General features: G+C 39.9%; 1 pseudogene; it reads left to right on the top strand.

Moving 5' to 3' along the window:
* The first annotated feature begins 9599 nt into the window (after positions 1–9599).
* On the top strand, positions 9600–15678 carry LOC131333822 (4-coumarate--CoA ligase-like 6; annotated as a pseudogene).
* Positions 15679–16433: the final 755 nt, after the last annotated feature.

Here is a 16433-nt window from a genome sequence, read left to right as displayed (position 1 = left end):
TCAGTTTATCTATCTGGTGGATTTCGTGATTCTTGATATAAATCCGACCGACTCTTCTGCTACCTCTACTCCGGTGATTCTTGGGAGAGCTTTTCTAGCCACGGCAGATGCTGTTATCAACTGTCGAAATGAACTTCTCAATATGACCTTCGGTAACATGAAGATGGAGGTTAATGGTAATCAGATGGGCGATGACGAGAACGTGAATGAAGTGAACCTTATCGATACTCTTGTAGAATAACACGTGGACGAGTTGCTCTATAGTGATCTTTTGGAAGTTGCTCTTACAGCCAAAGAGGCCGAATTTCTCAAGTCTTTTGAAGTGAGTTATTTGTATTCGTTGCTCAATGAAGAGGGTGAAGCTTGTGCTATGAATTCTTGGACCCCAAAGTTTGAAGAGTTTGAAGAGCTACCCCCGATAGGGAAGAAAGTTCTTCCATCTAGCGTTGAACCACTGAAACTGGAGTTGAAACCCTTACTCGACACTTTGAAGTATGTTTTCCTGGGAGATAATGAAACCTATCTTGTGGTTATTTCCTCCTCTCTTGGGAATCTCCAAGAGACGGAGTTGATCAATTTATTGAGGAGGCACATGAAAGCTATAGGGTGGACCATCACCGACATCAAGGGGATCAACGCTATGCTTTGTTCTCATCATATTGCTTTGGAGGATAACGTCAAGCCGTCCTGCTGACCCCAACGCTGCTTGAACCCTATTATGAAGGATGTAGTACGTGCGAAAATCTTAAAGCTGCTAGATGTAGGAATCATTTACCCCATCGCTGATAGTAAATGGGTGAGCCGATTCAAGTTGTACCGAAGAAATCTAGGGTTACAGTTGTGCGCAATGAGGAGAATGAGCTTATACCGACACGTGTTTAGACAGGATGTAGGGTATGTATTGATTATCGAAAACTCAACGCAAACACCAGAAAGGATCATTTTCCCTTGCCATTTATTGATCAGATTTTGGAAAGGATAGCCGGGCACGCATTCTTCTGTTTCTTGGATGGATATTCTGGGGTATAATCATATCGAAGTTGCTCTAGAGGACCAAGAGAAGACGACATTCACTTGCCCCTTCAAAACTTTCGCTTATCGTCATATACCGTTCGATTTGTGCAACGCTCTGGGAACTTTTTCAAGATGTATGATGGGGGTCTTTAGTGATATGGCCAAGAAGATAGTAGAGGTTTTCATGGATGATTTCTTTGTATTTGGCGATTCATTCGAGTCATACTTGGCCAATCTAGAGAAAGTGTTAACACGGTGTGAGGAAAAGAGCCTTGTATTGAATTGGGAGAAATGTCACTTTATGGTAACCGAAGGCATTGTTCTTGGCCATATTGTGTCATCCAAAGGTATCGAGGTGGACAGGGCCAAGATTTACTTAATTGAGAACCTCCCTACTCCGAAGTGTGTGAAGGACATCCGTTCTTTCTTGGGGCATGCCGGTTTTTATCGGCGGTTCATAAAGAATTTCAGTGCCATTGCTCGACCATTATACCATTTGCTTTCAAAGGATGTATCTTTTGAGTGGATCCCAGCATGTGAGGCAGCTTTCGCCAAGCTAAAATCCAGTCTTACTTCACCACTTATCGTACGGTCTCCAGATTGGGAATTGCCTTTTGAACTTATGTGCAACACGAGTGACTACGCTGTCGGGGTTGTTTTGGGTCAGCAAAAAGAGAAGGAAACGTATGTGATCTACTATGGTAGTGAAATGTTGAATGAAGCCCAAATGAACTAGTCGACTACTGAGAAGGAGCTGCTTGCTATTGTCTTCGCTTTAGACAAGTTTTGGTCTTACTCAGTGGGAGCTCCGATCACAGTCTATACCGATCATTCCGCGCTCAAATACCCTTTTTCGAAACAAGATGCCAAGGCGCGGCTGATGGACGGATTCTCCTCTTGCAAAAGTTTGACCTTACAATCAAGGACAAGAAAAGCGTAAAGAATGTGGTGGCTGATCACTTGTCTCGATTGGAGTTCGAAGACCACACCTCTCACATCCCTATTGGTGACTCTTTTCCCGATGAACAATTGTTCGGCATCTCGCAGCCCCATGGTACGCGGACGTCGTAAACTATTTGGTGACGGGTTTAACCCCGGCTCATTGGAATGCTCAAGAAAGGCGCCATTTTCTAGCTGAGATGAATAGGTTCTCCTTTGATGATCCATACCTTTTTAAGTATTGCGCAAACCAACTTATTCGTCATTGTGTTCCCAATTTCGAGCAACAAAGCGTGATCAAGTTTTGCCACACGGAGGCTTGTGGTGGTCATTTTTCGTTCAAAAGACCGCCGCTAAGATCTTGCAATGCAGGTTTTATTGGCCAAACCTGTACAGGACACTTTTGCATTTTGCCAGGGTTGTGCTCAATGCTAACTTTTAGGGTGTGTTACTCAACGAAATGAGATGCCTCTTACCCCCATCATGATCATTGAAGTTTTTGATTGCTAGGGTATCGATTTCATGGACCCTTTTCCTTCGTCGGGTACCTCTACATTTTGTTGGCAGTCGACTACGTCTCCAAATGGGAAGAGGCAATTCTTACACGCACTAACGATCATTCAGTTGTGGTCGAATTTCTAAGGGACAACATTCTATCAAGATTTGGGATGCCGAGGGCTATAATCAATGATCAAGGGTCTCATTTTTGCAACCGGTCCATTGCCGCTTTGATGAGGAAGTACTCTATTATTCATAAGGTATCAACGGCCTACCATCCTCAAACAAATGGTCAAGTGGAGCTAGCGAATCAGGAAATTAAGAATATCTTGGAGAAAACGGTTAATCTTACCCGTAAGGATTGGTCAACTCGTTTGGTTGACGCCTCGTGGGTTTACTGTACTACGTACAAGACAATTTTGTAGGAGCCCATCGGAAGCTTCAATTTTGCCTTGTGAGCGATCAAGAAACTCAATTTCAATATGCCTCTTGCCGGAGCCCATAGGAAGCTTCAATTGACGGAACTCAAGAGATGAGGTATGATGCTTACGACCACTCTAGTGCTTATATGTCTAAAATCAAAGAAAGGCATGATAAGAAGATTGTGATTAAAAACTTTGAACCCGGTGAAAAAGTGTTATTGTATAACTCTCGTTTGCATCTTCACCTCGGTAAATTGCAGTCACGATGGGCCGGCCCTTATGTTATTAAAATTGTTTCCCTCACGGGGTGGTAGAAGTAGAGAGCATGAGTAACGGTTCATCTTTTAAGGTGAATGTCCTTGGAGGCTTCGAAATTGGAGAGCCCAATGAGTATTTGGTCAATCCTGTTTACACGGATGACCCTGTCGGATAGTTTGTGTTAACTAAATTTGCATGGGGAGCGAAAGCGTAACCGCTGAACTTAATTGTTTGTCAGACCCGGACCCCGGGTAGGGGGTACCCACCATTGACTTGGGTATATATAGTTTCGCACGCCGCTATTAAAAAACAGATCATGTGCCCAGCTCCGGTTTGAAGGGCAAATATTTAATATCAGTGACATAGGGCTTTAATTAGCTTTTTTGATAGGAGTAATTCACAGTGAAACACTCACGTCTTCCAGATTAGCCCCAACGGGGGAGATATAGATCCTTAGGTTAGGCCTTGATATTCCCGTGCTATTGCCATTGGCTCTATCTTGTTGCTTGTCTGGTTACGATCTTAAAGGACGTTGGACTTCATTGTTTAGCAGAGTCTAGCTGTGACTTGGACGCTCTGAGTTCTGATATTAAATTTGTATATATTGTGCATATTTGTTTTTCTTTCTTGTTTTACCATGTTTTGTTTTATTTTGTTTTGGTATGTTTTATTATGTTTTGTTGTGTTTTGCTTTGAATAAAATCTTGGAGATTATTCACATGAAAAGATTTCACCAATGTATTAGTGTAAAAAGGGCTTTCATTAGTTCTTCTTGGTAATAGTTTATTGTTAACGATCCATGCTCTCCGAATATGCCCCTATCGGTGGTAGTTTAGGTCTATGGGTGAGGTTTGATATTTCCTTGAGTGCAGACTATGTTGTATCTTTTCTTGCTTTGTTTTGATCGTAAGGGATGCTGGACTTAATTGTTTGGCGAGGTCGAGTGATAAATTTTATTACGGGCGTTAGCATAACAAATTTTTGACTGTCTAGTATAGCCACCCATTTCTTACACCATCGGTAGGAAATGGAAAGAAAAGTATGACTCGTTTGATCGCGTGATGATCGGGTGGTGTTTCTTTCCTTTGTTTTGCATGTCTTTGTGTTTTCTTTGTGTTTTTCTTTGTGTTTTCTTTATGTCATGTCTTTTATGTTTCGTTTGGTTTGAGCTGGATAACACGGGCCGGTGGTTCTAATGTCATTTGTCTTGTGGAAGGTCGTTCTCTTAAGTCTTCTGCAGGGTTAACATGCTACCAGACCAGCCTTGGTAGTTTGAGCTTAAAACCGGGGTGAGTGAGACGTTCGGAGCCCTAAACATGGCTGCGACTAAGAGCCGCAGTTGTTAGTCCAATAAAAGCCTTGGATATGACACTGTGTGACTAGCTATGGTTCCGAATTGGAAGAACCGAAGGAGTGAGCCCTGGAAGCATCAAATCTGACCGGAACAAGACATTGGCATCAAATCCTCCAACTTGGTCGAGGTATTTAGGGGTTGACATTCCCCTTGGAAAGTACATTCGCTCATTTTCCTCTTTTCGCTCTTGTTCTTCTTGCTATGAGGGCATAACATCACTTTAAGTTGGGGGGAGGGGTTAGCTATGTGCTATTTGTTTCTTTTTTGAAGAAAATTTGAAAAATTCAGAAACAATGGAAATTGAAAATCCAAAAAAATGAGAATTCAAAATTTCAAAAATAAATAAAAGTTTTTACTTGCAATCCTTCTTTTGTCATAGGTTTTTAGCTCTTTTCATAACTTGTTGCATGCTCAATAATTGTTAGTTGGCAAGAGTTCGTAGCAATTCTAAGAATTTTTTGCTTCTCAATTTGCATGCTTGGAAAGGATTGAACGGTCGAGGTGTTGAGTATAATTTTTGAGCAAGGTTTGTCCATATCCCCATCTTTCAATAAACAAGCTTGTAGTGTAGGTGATTAATCGCATGTCCATGTCTAATTGTGTGTAATGTCGACTTTGAATCATTTTGGAATCAATGGCGCACTTAGGAAAGGATACAAGGCATTCTTTGCATGATCATATCACATATGTGTCACCTAGTCCTACTTTGCATCTTGTTACTTCCCCGTTCTTTGCTTGAACTTAGACAACTGGTTGTTTAGAGGGTTGTTGGTATGTGTGTTCAATGCTTAAAGGTGATTTGGGGGGTGTTAAATGTATTGTTGGAAGTTCTGGGGTTCAAAATGAAGAAGTGCAAAATTTCTGAGCTAAGCACCTCGGTATCAGTAGGAAAGATTGCGCACTATCGGAACCGAGATAGTCAAAGGGAATCAGTCAAAGCAGGTTGGTACCGATGGAAATAATTGCTTCGATCGGTACCAAAGGGTTTCAGCGATATCTTAGTCCAGATCCAAGCATGATCAAAACTCCTCTTTCATCTTCCCAAATCCGAATCTCTCTCTCTAACCCTCCATTAAACCTCAAAACCCTAACCCTAAACCTTCAATCATTCACCAAATCCCCCATATTTTCCCAAAAAAAAAAAAAAACACCCAAATCCTCCATCTCCCTCAACAAACCTCAAGTTTTTTCCACAAATTTCAAGGTTTCAAGCCAAAAACAAGGTAAACCCACCACCCACTCTTTTAAATCCAAAAATCTTCACTTTTTCCACATAAATCCAAAATTTCTTACTGTTTTTCACATATATACACCCCATCCACCATATTTCACCCCTACATTCACCCATTCCACCCAAAAATCAAAAATCCCAATAAACCCTAGCCAAAAATTAGAAAATTCCAAAAACAAAAAAAAAAATCCCAACCCTTTTTCAACCACAATGCCAAGGATTAAATAGATCGCGCACCGTGCTCCCTTTTCTCAACCTGAAATTGAGGAGGAGGATGATTTAATGAAAGAGGAGGAGGAAAATCAGCCGGAGGAAACGTCGGGATCTCGGGGTCGGAAAAGGAGACGGATTCCGCAGGAAATTGCAGCGGATAAAAGGAGAGGTTGGGAGGCTAGCTTTGGCAGCCGAAAGTTCAAAAACGAGAGGCAAGTGGATGCCGATGCATTGCCCGATGGTCACGTGGGCCTCCGCTACATTAATCGAAAAAATTTGAATTTCTGGACTGAATGGTTAACTGGTTACAATAAGAATTCAGTTATTGAATTTTATAAGTTTATGCATATTCCTGAGGGTGATTAGGAAAATGATCCGGCTTTGAAAATTACTTCGAGGGTGGGGGGCATTGATATTGAGATTACCCCTGATGACATTGCCAAGTATTTGAAAATCTAGTGCCCCCCTCCCCATTCTGTGAATTATCCTAGGAAAGATGAGATGCTTGATGTGCAAGTGGTGAATGAGGCCCTTCATTGAGATCCCACGGAGGCTACAATGCCTCATGTGCCTGGAAATTTCAAAGCTAGTTACAGGTTTTTGAATAAAGTGATTTCAAAGCTAGTTACAGGTTTTTGAATAAAGTGATTCATTTTATTCTTTATCCTCGAGGCACGGAACACAAACCTACAAGGAAAAGTGAAATTTTTTTGTATGCTTTCATAGCGGGTGATCTTGTGGTAGATTGGGCCATGTTTATTTTTACTTAGCTGCGTGATTTCAGGGCTAACACTTTGATTACTGCAAATATGCCTTTTCCTTGTATGATTACGAGCTTGTGTAAGGAAAAAAGGAGTTAGGGGGGCAGCTTATGAAAAATTGGAGGAGGAACTTTCTCCGGGGCCTATAGATGAAACATTTGATGAGAAGAGTTTGTCTCAGACTCATGCTGCAAAGGACAAACAAGTGGAGACCGGAGATTATTTGACTACGATGCCATCAAAGAAGGAAAAGCAAGGGTCTTGGATCAAGAAACTTTTCTGTCAGGGGGTTGCAATCATAAAGTGCCAAAGGAAGGAAAAGAATGAGAGGAGGAAGATCATGAGGGAGCAGGAAAGGCAGAAGAGGGAATTGACTTGGCACACATCGGTTCTTGAATAGCAGTATGGGGTGAAGTATGTCCCCGAACTAGTTGATGAAGGAGAGGTGAGTGATGATTTTGCTGGATATGCTAGTGAGGAGTTGGCTGACTGATGTGGTTTGGTGGTGTGATAGCGAGTCGATGGTTTAGAAATTCCCCTTACTTGGTCGGGGTCTTGGTTGGTTGACTTGCCGACCATTCTATCCCTTATTTTGTTTTGTTGCATTTCGTTTCATAGTTAGTTTATGCACATTGTTAGTTAGTTGTTATTGGTTTGGCCGGTTTAGCCATTGACTTGGTTGATTATATGTGTTGGCAGCGGTCAATCGGGTAAATAATCGTCGCCCATTTTGCTAACCCTTTTATTGTAACCAAGGTCATTAGAAGTTGAAAAAGTTCTTAGTTGATCTTTTACGTGTCTGGAGTCCTTTATGATTAACTGTCTGATATTTGCATAGTTAGTATTATGGCATGTTTTCCCTTCGTTATCCAAATATCATCTGCTAGTTTTCAATTCTGTTAATAAAGTGCTCTCCTTATTTGGGGCATGGTAGTTATTGTTCGCTTTTGCCTTTTGTCGAGCACTTCTTTGTGGGATATGGTTTATAATCTGAATTCGTAGGTTTTGTGTCCCGTATCCTCCATTTTTCTAGGACACAAACCTTTTTAACTTGCCCTTAACTTGCTTGATACTTAGCTGTTTAGTTAAATTCTCAAGTTGTAAGTTGTAGAAATAAAATAAAAAGCCGGATTGTGGAACTCTTACTAGTTGGTAGTGTTGAGCATGTTTTGAGTTGTGATAGCGGAAGGATTGTATAGTTGCTATGTTTTCAAATTTTCTGCATTTCGTTTGCTAGGGACTGGCAAAGTTAAAGTTGGGGGGTGTGATAAGCACCCGACAATGCCATTAAGGGTGCGCTAGGTTCTTAGTTTAGTTTAGTTTCGTTGAAAATTTAGTTGTTTTTACTTACTTTTGCACGTAGGGTTTGCTAGTTTTGTTTTGTAGGAAAATCGCTCAATAAAGAAGTTTTAAGGCCTAAAGCGTATCAAAGACTTTGAAGGGCTCAAAGATGATCATGAACAAAGAGTTAAAGATCCGGAGGTAACCCGACGACATGAACGACCAAGGCAAAGACCAAAATTGAAGTGTTGGAGATAAATACCTCGGTATCAATACCTATTAATTTTTTCTACCGGTACCGAGTAATCAAGTACAGGGCAGCTAATTAAGCAGCTCGGTACCGATACCTGTTGATTTGTTCTATCGGTACCTAGGGCGTTAGCTGGGTTTCAGCGACAGCAGTTAACTAGCTCGGTATCGGTACTGAAGGCCTTCGGAGAGGATTTTTAAAGCATCTTTGGGAATATTTGTACGCGAATAAGGCTTGTATAACTGGTGTGATGTCACCCGAATCCAAACAGTAGATTGTATTGCATTTCTAGATCTAGAATAGGATTTGAATTACTTTTTGAATTGTTCTAGGTGTTCTTCATTTTTTCAGCACTTAATATTTAATTTTCTGCTTTAAGTAGTTTTGTTTTGCTATTTTCACCTTCATTAAAGTTGTAGCTACGCTTCCAATCTATCATAATTCTAGTTTATTTCAAGTCTTGTTATTTCAATATGTTAGCTAGATTTTTGCTTGCTTTTATCTCTCTAGATATGAGTGAGTAGTTTTCTAAGGTTAGGTCATGAAGTAATTAGCATCTCATGACTTGAGTTGATAATGTTTTTCTCATCATAAAGTTTGAATCTTTGGTTCGAAAATCGATGTGTAGTTCAGATTTGTTTGTCAAATTGCTAAGGTGTTAACCTCTTTGATCATGTGTAGGTAAAAGCGACCCTACTTACCACAAATGATACTTGGAGCTCTGTCGCTCGAGATGTTTGCCAAATGAATTCTAGAGCTAGCTTGGTAATCGAACCATGTATCTTCCAGGTTGAAAACCTTAGTTGAGTATCTCAAACCGAGTGATCGGATGAGAAGAGTGATTTGACTTGAGTCATGTGTGTTAGGATCTCCTAGACCTAGCATGCCTTTTTATTCTAGTTAATTCGCAATTTAATTTAGCCCTTTAATTTCCACCGCATAAAGTAAAACAAAGTTGGCTATCTAAAGGCCGAAAACCTTGCTTACATCTACAAATCCATCCAACCTGTAACAAATATTCCCTTAGGTACGATCCCGATCTTCCAGATTATTATGCTTCAAATGACGTATTTACCCTATGCTTGGGGTTATCATATTTCGATATATTGACGCAAATGAAGCAATCATCCAGGGAGATGATGAGGGCATATCGATTTTTTAATATTCTATCCGTTAATATGGATAGTAAACATGATGGTAGGGGATCTATCCACATATTTTCACAACTACATAGGGTTATGTGCACACTTTTAAACCACAGATGGTATATCTACACATAGCCAATATCACAGGGGGTCAAAGTGGATTACCCTTTTCTTAAATTTTTGTATATATAGTTCATAGGGGACTGATGCATTGGAGGCACCCATCGCCCTTTTAGAAATTGAATCTCCAAAATGGGATCTCTCTCTCAATAATACTCCTGTCATCCGGTCCCGGTCTTCTGAATCAGACAAAGTCGACCCATTTTCGGGTTTTCTACTCTCTCTCTCTCTCTCTCTCTCTCAAATGGCAACAAGCATGAACGACAATCTCAAGTTCACCTCTCCAAAACCCCAACCCACCTCCCACACTCGCAACAACTCCCCCTGGTACTCCCCAGAAACAGGCATATACCACAGCAAACACCCTCCCGTAAACCTCCCAACATACCCATTCCTCGACGTCGTTTCCCACATCTTCTCAAAGCCTCACAATGGCGTCTCAGCCCTCATCGACTCCGCATCCGGCCATGCAATCCCCTACTCGGACGTCTACCCATTGGTCAAATCCATGGCCTCTGGCCTCCACCAAATGGGCATTTCGCAAGGCGACGTGGTTTTGATCCTACTCCCAAATTCAATCTACTTCCCTGTTATAGTCTTTGGTGTTCTGTACTTGGGTGCTGTTGTGACCACCATGAATCCTCTGAGTACTCTCCCTGAGATAAAGAAACAAACACTTGACAGTAATGCAACTCTTGCCTTTACTTTGCCTGATTGCCTTGGCAAGTTTCATCAGTTGGGTATACGTGCAATTGGGGTGCCGGAAACTGGAGGTCTTGATTTGAAACAAATGGGTATGTCAGATTTTGACAAGTTAATTGGGGAGAGAAATCCCATTTCGGTTCCAAGGCCTGTGATTCGTCAAGAAGACACCGCGGCGATCCTTTATTCTTCGGGCACAACCGGGTTTGTAAAGGGGTTGTGTTAACACACAGGAATCTGATATCCATGATTGAGCTTTTTGTCAGGTTTGAAGCTTCACAGTATGAGTATTCGAGTGAGGAAAACGTGCATCTAGTTATTATGCCCATGTTCCATATTTACGGGCTTTCGCATTTCGTGCTGGGGTTTTTGTCATTGGGTTCTACCGCGGTTGTGATGAGGAAGTTTGACGCTGACGAAATGGTGAAGGCTATTGGGAGATACAGGGTCACCCACTTTATGGCTGTTCCGCCGTTGCTGGTGGCGCTGACGATGAAAGCTAAGAGTGTTGAGGGAAGTGTTTGGAAGAGTTTGAAGCAGGTTTGCTGTGGTGCAGCTCCGGTGACCAGGAAAAGCATCGAGGATTTCGTGCAGACTCTCCCTCATGTTGATTTCATTCAGGTATTGTTCACTGTTTTATTTGGTTCGAGTGTTAAGCAAATTTACATGGTAAAACTATATCCCACATGACTCCAGAGTCCAGACAAGAAATAGCAGTCGTAAAATGGTCTGATGGTCTAACATGCACGGAAAGTGCACCGTGATGAATGTTCTAAAAATCACTAAGCGCTAGCCAGGCGAAAAAGGGGCGTCCACTAGTGCCTAGGCGGGATTAGTCGGCTGCCTATTCTAGACTTTAGACCACCACCTAACGCCTAGATGGGGACTAGACGGTCGCTTTTTAGAACATACTAAAATTCTCACTCATTTTTGGAACCTGATGTCAGGACAACTTCACCTACTAATCTCAAGACAGATTGACCTACTAAAATTGTTTAATTAGCACACCCGTGCACAAGCGAGCGATTCACCATATAGATTATAATACAAAAACACAGAGGTCAAAAGAGCGAAGAGATCTCGAGGGGATTTCGAATCCCATATTAGTTTTCTGGTTTTTAATTCCTGAAATACGTAGTAATAGATTAGGTGAGTTGGGAGTGCTGTTTCACGTGTTGCTTGTGTTTCTTTTTCCCTTTTTTTTTTTGGTTTTATGCTTATTTTTTTCATTGAGTCTACACCCACTGTAGAGTCCATCGCAAGCCTACGTGGGATTCACTTCGGACTCCACAAAAATACAAAGGAATAAGTCTTAAAATATTTTTTTATAGAGTCCTGTAAAAATTAGCTCAATCACATATTGGTAGGTATATTTTGCCCTTACAAATTCGAACATGCCTATTGATATGCAATTGAACTAACTTTTTATAGGATTTAATAAAAAATATTTTAAATTTATAGGTACTTTTTTGTATTTTTTTTGGGCCCAAAGTGTAAACGTGTGGTGGACTCTTGTGGTAAACGTAGCATCTCTCGATTTCTTTTTTCTTTTGAGCAAATTTTGTGTGTTCACGTGCACTTGACAGGGTTATGGCATGACTGAGTCAACTGCTGTAGGAAGCCGTGGCTTCAATACAGAAAAGTGTCGTAAGCACACCTCGATGGGGCTTATGGCTCCAAATATGGAAGCTAAAGTGGTAGATTGGGTTACCGGCTCCTTCTTGCCTCCTGGGAAGAGCGGTGAACTTTGGTTAAGAGGACCTGCGGTTATGAAAGGTAATTCTATATTTCTATACAAAAATGTTACTTGCACAACTGTTGTGTTGGTTGTGTGCGTAATTCTGACCGTCCAGATGTATTTGGACGGTCTAGATTTTAAAAAAACACTTCCAAGAAAAAGTTGAACTTTTATGGGGAAGAGTTTGAACGAGTCCTGACCATTTATTACGGCAATGGACGGCTAGAGATTAGTTATGTGTTGTGTTTTACACAACCGTTGTGTGTAGCACTTTTGATTTCTATAGCTCTCGGAAAAGTTTACTCGAAATGTTTCCAAAAGTAATATTAATGATTTTTTTTTTGATGTGTATAACCCAACCATCCAAACGAATTTGAATCATACTTTTTCTTCGGGAATATTTTTGAAAAAACTTTTTGAGGACCAGCATTGCTGACGGTAATTTTAGCCTCGAGATGAATTTTTTTTTATTTTTTTCCCGTATAGTATGCCATATTGAGAACGACGAAAAGGTTGTCAAATTACTACTACTTTTCTGCAAGCATTCTTTTAATTCATTAAATTGACTCTCTCTCTCTCTCTCTCTCTCTCTATATATATATATATATATATATATATATATATATATATATATATATCGAGAACAGAACGACGGAAAGACTGTCACATGATTTACTGGAGTATTTTGTGCAAGCATTCTTCAATTGTTCTTGTAAAATTTAGTTTTTTTTAAATTTTTGTTAGATTCATATTATATTTTTTACATTAATAATCCGTGTCAACGAGTAAATGTTAAAACAAAATTATGATGAAAATCTAAATAAAAAAGTTACAGAAATTAAAAAATTATAAAAATAAATTTCTGATTTACAAGTTTAACAAGAATGCATAGTGAATCATTAAATTGACTCTCTCTCTGTCTCCCTCTCTCGGTCAGAAATGAAGACTCTCCAGGAGCAGGGGGAATTTGGATGTTTCCTATTAAGGTTACATGACCACTTATCCCTGCATGTTTCAAATATAGTACTCCATTTTTTGAGGATTTTGCCTGAGCTAAAACTTTTTTTTTTTCCTTTTTTTTTTTTTTTAATGTTATTGCCTATTGGAGATAAGGGTAACATGTTAAGGAAATAGAATCCCACATTGCTTAAGAGTGGAATGGGTGATCACTTAATAACATCTGGGACCTCTTCACTCATTGCCAATTGGTTTTGAGATGGATATAAAGTTTCTATATGGTATCAGAGCGGGGCCCGTTCCACCCCACATTTTAAAAATTAACAATCCACACCCCACGATGACAGACCAGCAAAAAGGTTGCACGATGATAGGACCCAAAAGTGGCCACACGTGACAGACCTCAAATGGGGATGTTAAGGAAATAGAATCCCACATTGCTTAGGAGTGGAATGGGTGATCACTTAATAACATGACAGACCTCAAATGGGGATGTTAAGGAAATAGAATCCCACATTGCTTAGGAGTGGAATGGGTGATCACTTAATAACATCTGGGACCTCTTTACTTATTGCCAATTGGTTTTGAGATGGATATAAAGTTTCTATATAACAATTGGTTTTGAGATGGATATAAAGTTTCTATATAACAAATGGAGAGAGAAATAAAAGAATTATTCTAAAATCCAAAACCTTTAACCGAACAAGATCTATGTGTTCATAGCTGTTGGTTTTCACCGAGAGAGAGAGAGATATTTTCTACTTGGTTGAACTTTTTTTATTTGTGAATTTTTTAATTCACTTTTAGATAAAATAGTTAAGTGTAAAAATAAGATTCTAACATATTATGAATTGACTATGCTCTATGTTTCCATTCATGTCTAACTTGCGAGACAGATGTCCCCGTTGTTTCCCGTGATTTTAGAATTATAAAAATTCATTGAACAAACCACATGACTTGTCCCATACGTATTTCCTTTGACCCCCGGTTTGATACCTATATGGGGATCATTTGGAGATGGGTGCTTCTGCGATCGTGGGTTCATCACTTATATGCCTCTGTTTTGTCGTAATATTCGGGGTGTCAATTGGTGATTGGTGTTGAGCACTGCTTCGAGAGCACTGTTTTTATTTTGGGGGTAAATCTGCTTATCGTCACCTGTGCTTGCGTGTTTCAAGACTGAACTTAACCGATTTTAAGCACTGTTCAATCCATGAAACTTGGCCTTAGATGAAAGAATTCATGATACAAGATTACATACGGCAGTGTAAACATTTCTTCCAATTCACTGCTCTCTCCCAATTACGCAAGAACGAGAACAAGGACCTTCGAAGAGATTTTCTCCATTCACCTTTGAAATGATCTGTATTGTCTATTTACCAGTTCGGAGCTGATTGTTTGCTCTAACTTGGTAGGTTACTTGAATAATCCAGAGGCCACTGCGATAACAATTGACGAACATGGTTGGTTGCGTACGGGAGACATTGTTTGTTTCGACGAGGAAGGGTACTTGCATATATTAGATCGCTTGAAAGAGATCATCAAATACAAGGGCTTTCAGGTATATGATTACCTGCCTTTTTTCAATTTTAGGTATATGTAATTTGTTTGACAAAATATTATCGCAGACATAAACCTCTTTCGATTGTTATAATTAAACTTTTGCAGATTGCTCCTGCCGAGTTAGAAGCTGTATTGGTTACCCATCCCGATATACTTGATGCTGCAGTAACATCGTAAGTGTGACCATTTTATGCACCTATATAGTAGCCGGTTGGCATTTTCGTCCAGGAGAGTACTAATTACCTCTAATTTTGGCAAAAATACATAGGTTGTTAGAATTAGGTGCTCTTAATTTTCTTTGGTTAAAGCCTCCTCCCCCAACCTTCCTCTTTGTCATCCTCGGCGAATCCCTCTCAAGGTTGTAGCCCATAGCTTGTTGTCATGTTTATTTTCTTCATATAATCCGGGAGGTTTGCATTTCTTGCTTCTCGTATTTGTCTGTTCTTTCAATGATCTGTTGGATTACCTGGAGAAAAAAAACATGTGTCTACAGGCTCTTGTTGAAATTTTATTTATGTTGAGTTTCTTTTATGTTTTTGCAGAGCCAAGGACGAGGAAGCGGGGGAGGTGCCGATGGCTTTTGTCCTGAAGAGGCAGGGTAGTCTGCTTTCTGAGGCTGCTGTAAGAGACTATGTTGCTATGCAGGTACCTTCTCTTTCATTGAGCTCAATGCCTTCTATTTCTCTCTCCTTGTATGTTCGGCCTATCATGCACGACGAAGCCCCCAATCACATGGTTTACTTTCTTCGCGGCAGGTTGCACCATACAAGAAAGTGAGGAAGGTGGTGTTCACACATTCAATACCTAGGTCGGCGGCGGGAAAGATTCTCCGACGGGAACTGAGGGGCTTAATTTCCAAAATTTAGGAATTATTCAAGCATGCCTAGTTTCTCTTGGAATCAATTTCGAATTGGTAATTATGTTGGATGCATTGTTAACGGAAATTCATGTGTGGTACATGAAGAGTCTATGTGCGTTCGACATATGTTCATGATACATATCTTTTGTGTCTTTTTGAGTGTATGGAGTCTAAGGGTCGAGAGCCATTTCTTAGTTTAAGAGCCATTAGTTTTCATGTATGAAGTATATGACTCATACGTGAACTTATTTATTGTCTAGTTTCGCGTACTTGACTAGATGCATGATAGGAGAGTCCTAATAAATTCTAAAAGTGTGTGAATCAGTTTGTACTATCTCAGAAAAACATATAAAGAGTGCATGATTGAGTGTTTATAGTTCTGTAAAATCATATAGTTAACATAACCTTGTAGAAGAACACCATCCATACCTGCTTCAAACTTTCTTACTACACTGTATACAAAAAATGAAGGGAAAAAAGCTCAAGAAAATTGAAATTCTGTCACTGTGCAGAAAGTGTTCAACCATATGAGAGACATGCCCAAATCCCATAGTTCTAATTGCAAACAGAATTCAGAGAACCTGTAATTGCTATATAAATGAACACAACAGAGCAAATCCACTATTTGCTAATAAGGATTTCAAATTTACAATTCTCATGTCTAATGATTGCTCAATGAATGAATACCCTTTCCTTTTGAAGGGTTTGAAGGGGAACGAAAAATCATAATTAATTGAAAATCTCAATAGCAATGTTGGAGCTTGGTATTACCGGAATGGGCTTTATACCTCGGTACCTCTCTGTTTACACCTATTTTTGGCATCCAATCTTAGGCTAACACTGGAAGGCCATTTAATTATTCTTTAATTAAATTTGGCCAAAAAATAGAAATGTATTGGGTTAAAATTAATGGGCCAAGACAAAATTGAGTGGGCCCAATTAATTTCAACTTAATCCGATCACGGGCTAAGAATGTTTTGGACTTAATTGTCTAAGAAAAATATAAAGGCCCATGGTTGGAATTATTTATTTAAGATGTCGTGAGGAAAACCCATGCAAAAGGAAGGTGGGCCCATGAAGTTAATATGTTGTCTTGCCATTTGGTAACTACCCATGATCCCATGAAGT

Source organism: Rhododendron vialii, chromosome 7a (genome assembly GCF_030253575.1).
Source record: "Rhododendron vialii isolate Sample 1 chromosome 7a, ASM3025357v1".
Lineage (NCBI taxonomy): Eukaryota > Viridiplantae > Streptophyta > Magnoliopsida > Ericales > Ericaceae > Rhododendron > Rhododendron vialii.
This window is presented reverse-complemented; position numbering and strand designations above follow the sequence as displayed.